Source organism: Arachis hypogaea, chromosome 14 (genome assembly GCF_003086295.3).
Source record: "Arachis hypogaea cultivar Tifrunner chromosome 14, arahy.Tifrunner.gnm2.J5K5, whole genome shotgun sequence".
Lineage (NCBI taxonomy): Eukaryota > Viridiplantae > Streptophyta > Magnoliopsida > Fabales > Fabaceae > Arachis > Arachis hypogaea.
This window is the reverse complement of record NC_092049.1, coordinates 102,650,776-102,658,281: the sequence shown is the minus strand read 5'-3', so window position 1 is coordinate 102,658,281 and position 7,506 is coordinate 102,650,776. Positions and strand designations below refer to the sequence as shown.

The following is a 7,506-nucleotide window of genomic DNA, read 5'->3' as shown; positions in this document are numbered from 1 at the left end:
CAGCCATTAGCAAAGCCTATTTTTATTTAAATAATAATTATACGAGTTTAATATAAATAATCTTCAAGGTAAAAAAATCAATTGCATAAGTTCACAGGGTTACAGAAGGATTCAGAGTACAAAACAGGGAGAAGGAGCTCACTGGCAAGAAAACGCCAGTAAGAGGTGTAGTTGGGCGTTAAACGCCCAAAAGAAGCATCTACTGGGCATTTAACGCCAGTAATGATACCTTTCTGGGCGTTAAACGCCACACTTACAGCATCTTGGGCGTTCAGAAAAATGCCCAGTGACAAAGGATTCTGGCGTTTAACGCCAGCCAGAAGTAACAGCTGGGCGTTAAACGCCCAAAAGAGGCTACAGAGGGGTGTTAAACGCCCAAAACATACAGCAGTTGAACGTTTAACGCCAGGATTATGGATAGAAGGGAGTTTTGTTTTCCAAATCTAATTTTTTTTTAATTTTCATGCTTTCATCCACAATTTCTTGCATAAACATGTTACAAACTCTCATCTTTCAATTTCAAATTCAAAAAGAAAAAAAATCTTTATCCTAAAAATATTTCTTCATTTTTATTAAACCCCTTTTAAAATCTTTTTCAGAATCCATATATCTCTTAATTCTTTTCAAATCTTATTCAAACTATCATATTATCTTTTCAAAATTTAATCTATCTTTTTCAAAATTTCCCCTATTATCTTTTCAAATTTAAAATTTCATCTTTTGCATATCATAATTATCTTTTTTAAATTGTATCTTCTATCATATCTTTTTCAAAATTTTCAAACCCACCATCTCCTTTATAAATCCAAACTCGGCCTCCCCTCTCCTCCACAATTCGAACTTGCCTCTTCCTCTATTCCTCTCCTTTCCTTTCTTTTGCTTGAGGACAAGCAAACCTCTAAGTTTGGTGTGTTGTGTTTTACGTGATCACTGAGCTAAGACTCACTGAGATCATGGCTCCTAGAGAAAAACAAATCACTTCAAGAGGAAAGAAAGAGAATATTCCAAAACTACTTTGGAATCAGGAGAAGTTCTTAACAAAAAAACACTCAGACCATTACTACATAATAATGGGTCTAAGATCAGTGATCCCGGAAGTTAAATTCGATCTGAAAGAAGACGAATAGCCGGAGATCCAAGAGCAAATTCGAAACAGGGGCTGGGAAATCCTAGCTAATTCTGAGAAAAAGGTGGGAAGAAATATGGTTCAGGAATTCTACGCAAATGTGTGGCAAACAGATAGGCAGAGAAGGGCCGGAATCGCCTTTTACACCTTTCGAACCATGGTCAGAGGGAAATCTATTTACTTCCACATTGACAAAATAAGAGAGATCTTCAAGCTGCAGCAACTACAAGATGATCCAGATTCCTTCAGTAAGAGAATGGTGAGATCAGATAAGCGCTTGGACTAAATTCTGAAGGATGTATGCATCCCTGGAACCAAGTGGACAACCAACACAAAGGGTGTCCCAATTCAACTCAAGATAGGGGATCTCAAACCAGTCGCCAGAGGCTGGCTGGACTTCATTGGGCATTCCATATTGCCCACCAGTAACCGCTCTGAGGTTACCCTCAAAAGAGCAGTCATGATCCATTGTATTATGCAGGGAAACGAAGTGGAAGTTGAAGATCTGATTTCGAGTGAGCTCTACACAATTGCAAACAAGAACTCCAAAGAAGCTAAATTGGCTTACCCAAGCTTAATATCTCTGCTATGCAAGGATGCTGGGGTAAAGATGGAAGTGGATGAGTATATCTCAGTTGAGCACCCAATCACAAAAAATTCAATGGAAGGACAACAGGTGCAAGACAATCCCATCAAAAGGAGGGCATAGGAGTTCCTCCCAGAAATCCCTCAGATTGACTACTGGACCCGCCTAGAGGCCTCTGTCACCAAGCTGCAAGAAGCTATGGATCAACTAAAAGAAGAACAGCAAGTTCAAAATAATATGCTCTGCAAACTGCTGAAGGAACAAGAGGAGCAAGGGCGTGAGCTACAGGAGCTGAAACGCCAGAAGCTATCTCTTGAAGGGCCAAGCACCCCACAGACTAAAGGAGCATCCATCTCTCAAAATAAAGGTTGTTGAGTCCTAATCTTAGCCTTAAATCTGTGATAACTTTTACTATTAGAAATCTGCCTTAGAAGTTATATGAGTAGTAGTAATTAGTACCTTCATCTTTATTTTTTATTTTATTTCTCTATCCCCAAATAAGTTATAATTTATCCTTCTTATCATTATTAAACATGAATAAAATAGCAGATTTTTAGAATAAGGAGGCAATTTTATTTTCGAGTTTTAATAAGAAAAAAATTTAAATTATTTATATGTGGTGGCAATATTTTTTGTTCTCTGAATGAATGCCTGAATAGTGCACATGTCTTTTGAATTTGATGTTTATGAATGTTAAGACTGTTGGCTCTTGAAGAATGATGAAAAAGAGAAATGTTATTGATAATCTGAAAAATCATGAGATTGATTCTTGAAGCAAGAAGAAGCAGCAAAAAAAAAAGCCAATACCCCTTTAAACCAAAAGGCAAGGGTAAAATAAAAAGGGTCCAAAGCTTTGAGCATCAGTGGATAGGAGGGCCCAAAGGAATAAAATCCTGGCCTAAGCGGCTGAACCAAGCTGTCCCTAACCATGTGCTTGTGGCATGAAGGTGTCAAGTGAAAAGCTTGAGACTGAGCAGTTAAAGTCGTGATCCAAAGCAAAAAGAGTGTGCTTAAGAACTCTGGACACCTCTAATTGGGGACTCTAGCAAAACTGAGTCACAATCTGAAAAGGTTCACCCAGTTATGTGTCTGTGGCATTTATGTATCCGATGGTAATACTGGAAAACAAAGTACTTAGGGCCACGACCAAGACTCATAAAGTGGCTGTGTTCAAGAATCAACATACTAAACTAGAAAAATCAATAACACTATCTGAATTTTGAATTCCTATAGAGGCCAATCATTCTAAACTTCAAAGGATGAATGGAGATGCCAAAACTGTTCAGAAGCAAAAAGCTACTAGTCCCGCTCATCTAATGAGAATTTGAGCTTCATGTAAATCTCTGAGATGTTATTGCCTCTTGACCTTCTTTCTATCCTGTTTTATTTATCTAGTTGCTTGAGGACAAGTAATAGTTTAAGTTTGGTGTTGTGATGAGCGGATATTTTATACGCTTTTGGGGGTATTTTCATTATAGTTTTAGTAGGATTTAGCCACTTTTTAGTATAATTTTATTAGTTTTTATTTAAAAATCACATTTCTGGACTTTACTATGAGTTTGTATATTTTTCTGTGATTTCAGGTATTTTCTGGCTGAAATTGAGGGATCTGAGCTTTAATCTGATTCAAAGGCTGAAAAAGGACTGCAGATGCTGTTGGATTCTGACCTTGCTTCACGCGAAATAGATTTTCTCGAGCTATAGAAACCCAATTGGCACGCTCGCAATTGCGTTGGAAAGTAGACATCCAGGGCTTTCCAGCAATATATAATAGTCCATACTTTGCCCAAGTTTTGATGACGCAAATTGGCGTTTAACGCCAAGTCTTTACGCTATTCTGGCGTTAAACGCCAGAAACAGGCTACAAACCAGAGTTAAACGCCAGAAACAGGCTACAACCTGGCATTTAACTCCAAGAGAAGCCCCTACACATGTAAAGCTCAATGCTCAGCCCAAGCACACACCAAGTGGGCCCCGGAAGTGGATTTCTGCACTATCTGCACTTAGTTACTTATTTTCTGTAACCCTAGCTACTAGTTTAGTATAAAAACAACTTTTAGAGACTTACTATGTATCTCATGACATTTTACACATTTCATATTATATTTCTGATGGCATGAGTCTATAAACCCCTTGGTTGGGGATGAGGAGCTCTGCTGTGTTTCGATGAATTAATGCAATTACTACTGTTTTTCATTCAATCATGCTTGTTTCTATTCTAAGATATTCACTCGCACTTCACTATGATGAATGTGATGATCCGTGACACTCATCATCATTCTCACCTATGAACGCGTGCCTGACAACCACCTCCGTTCTATCTACATTAGCTTGAGTGTGTATCTCTTAGCCTCCTGGTTCACGATCAGAGTCTTCATGGTATAGGCTAGAATTATTGGCGGCCATTCCTGAGATCCAGAAAGTCTAAACCTTGTCTGTGGTATTCTGAGTAGGATCTGAGAAGGGATGACTGTGACGAGCTTCAAACTCACGAGTGTTGGGCATAGTGACAGACGTAAAAGAATCAATGGATTCTATTCCAACATGAGTGAGAACCGATAGATGATTAGCCGTGCGGTGACAGCGCATTTGGACCATTTTTGCTGAGAGGATGGATGGTAGCCATTGACAATGGTGATCCACCAACATACAGCTTGCCATGGAAGGAGCATTGCGTGCGTGAAGAAGAAGACAGTAGGAAAGCAGAGATTCGGAAGACAGAGCATCTCCAAATCCTCAATTTGTTCTCCATTACTGTATAACAAGTATTATTTAATTTATGCTATTTACTCCTCATAAACCTAATCATTTTTATTACTAATTTCCTGACTAAGAATTACAAAATAATCATAGCTTGCTTCAAGCCAACAATCTCAGTGGGATCGACCCTTACTCACGTAAGGTATTACTTGGACGACCCAGTGCACTTGCTGGTTAGTGGTACAAGTTGTGAAAAGTGTGATTCACAATTCGTGCACCAGTTGGCCATCAAACGTTAACTCAAACGTGAAGCATCAGGATTCAAAATTCACACAGATCTCTTCTCAACACCAAGGGAAACCAATTGAAGCCATTTTCAATCCAATTCCATCAAGGCCAAAAGCCCAATTCAGAACTTGAAGATCAATGGAAGAAAGTGTATAAATAGTTTAGAATTTAAGTTACATGGACGGGGGATTTTTTACTTGGTTGGGAACCTTTACTTTTTATTGTATTTTTTCATTCTCTGTTTTGTTAATTTCCAGAATGTATCTTTCAATTCCAATTTCCATTTTAAGAGCTATGAACAACTAAATCCCTTTCATTGGGTTAGGGAGCTCTATTGTAATTCAATGGATCGATAGTAGTTTACATCTTGTTCTTCTCTCTTTTCTCTTGATTTTGTTAGAAAGCTTTTGATCTTAATTCAATTGGATAGTTGTCTTGAGAGAGAAGCTATCCATACTTGGAAATTCTTCGGAGCCTCGAGAGAGGAATGAAGAGTTCATGCTAGAATTGCTTTCTCACATTGGATTAGATTGGGGGTTGGATGGATATAGTGACATGTAATCCTAGTAATACTTTGATCTATGAATTTGTGTAGTATAGTCAGTGACCGAACTTCAATTCTCCCCATGAGAAATTAAATCAATACATTAGGCAATTGTTCATGCTTAGAGAGATTGGTGAGCCAAGACATTGGGATCCAATCATCTATGATTGCCAAGCAATGTCAATGAATGCATTGATTGGGGAAGAGATGAAAATGATTTGATCCGGAGAATTCAATATCTCCTAAAACCCAATGAATCCCCATCTCTTATCTACCCATTCTATTTACTTTTTGTCTTTAATTTCATGCTTAATCCCCACTCCCATTTACTTTCCTACAATTTAAGCTTCTGTCATTTAATTTCCAGCAATTAAATTTCTGTTCATTTACTTCCTTGCAATTTAAGTTTCCCGCCAATTTACTTTTCTGCAACCTCAATTTCAATTCTGATTTCGCTCAACTAGTATAATTCTCCAATTAATATTGCTCAATCTACCAATCCCTGTGGGATTCGACCTTACTCTACAGTGAGCTTTTACTTGACGACAAACCAGTGCACTTCCTGGAAGGAAATTTGTTGAGAGGCTAATTTCCGCGCATCAAGTTTATGGCGCCATTGCTGTGAATTGGTTTTTTATTGACAATTATTAAATAGGATGATAACTAGATTGAGCACTTTTATTTTCTTTTGTTACTTGAATTCTAAATTCTTCTATTACATTTAATTTTTGCAAATTTAAGTTGTTTTTTGTTAATTTTACCTTACTTCTTTACTTTCCAGCAAGCTAACCCACTAACTATTTGATAAATTGCTCTAACTAAGCTAACTATACTCTATTTTAGTAGACTCTACACTTGCGGTTTCTTGTACTTGTTTGTTGTATGACAGGTAGGAGGAAGGAAACTTCAACCTCCTTTGATAGTGAACCGGAAAGAACCTTCCTGAGATTGAGGGAAGCAAGAGGAAAGAGGGTTGTTGGTGCAGAAGAGGAGGAGGAATACTTTGATATAACCATGGAGGAGGATATTGAAAACCATCATGAAGGAGAGGTGAATAATCATGCCAGAAGAGGTGGAGGTAACCCTGCTGGACAAGAGAGGAGAGTTCTGGGATCATACATCAATCCAAATCCAGGAAATTGTGGTAGCAGCATTCAAAGGCCAACTATCCATGCTAATAATTTCGAATTGAAGCCTCAGCTCATAACTCTTGTCCAGAACAACTGTTCTTTTGGAGGAAGTGCACAAGAGGATCCTAACGAGCATCTCACTAAATTCCAAAGGATATGTGACACGGTTAAATCTAATGGTGTTCATCCTGACACCTATAGATTGCTACTATTTGCATTTTCTTTGAGGGACAAAGCATCAAAATGGCTGGAGTCATTTCCGAAGGAAAGCTTGACCACCTGGGAAGATGTAATGACCAGATTCTTAATAAGGTTCTACCCTCCACAAAGAGTAAATAGGCTAAGAACTGATGTGTAGACATTCAGACAACAGGATGGTAAAACTCTATATGAAGCCTGGGAGAGATTCAAAGACATGACAAAGAAATGTCCCCCTGATATGTTTAATGAGTGGGTGCAAATCCACATCTTTTATGAAGGGCTGAATTGTGAATCAAGGAAGGCTGTAGACTACTCATCTGGAGGTTTCCTTAACAAGAAGAAGACCATTGAAGAAGCCATTGATGTTATAGAGACAGTGGCTGACAATGAGTACTTTTATGCATCAGACAAGAGCAACAACAAGGGAGTCTTGGAACTAAACCATATAGATGCAATCTTGGCTCAGAACAAGATGATTACCACGCAACTGGCTAAATTGACCAAGCAAATGGAGAAGAATCAGGCTGCAGCTATCCACAGTCAATCCTCACCCCAAGAAGAGTTGGAGACAGAAGAAGGGGTTAACTGGGAGGAAGCTAATTACCTTGGAAACTCATCTAGGCCAGCTAATGATCCTTACTCTAAAACCTATAACTCTGGTTGGAGGAACCATCCAAACTTTGGATGGGGAAACCAACAAAATCAAGGCCAAGATCAAAGACCTCATAACCCAAACCAGTACAACAATTCCACTCACTAAAACTCCAACCAAATACCATACCAAAGCCACAACAACCACTCTTAATACCCCAATTCCAACCAACCATCACTACATGATGATGACAGAATGGCCAGGATGGAAGCTATGCTTGCAAACCTTTGCAAAGAGTTTGACGACATAAAAAAATTCAAGGAGGAGGTAATATCCAAT

At 38.4% G+C, this 7,506-nt stretch overlaps 1 non-coding gene across 1 annotated transcript; it reads right to left on the bottom strand.

The window, feature by feature from the left end:
* Positions 1–6,711: 6,711 nt before the first annotated feature.
* LOC112746537 (small nucleolar RNA R71) lies at positions 6,712–6,819 on the bottom strand. The gene has a single exon (XR_003174417.1). It is a non-coding gene; the product is annotated as a small nucleolar RNA R71 (small nucleolar RNA).
* Positions 6,820–7,506: the final 687 nt, after the last annotated feature.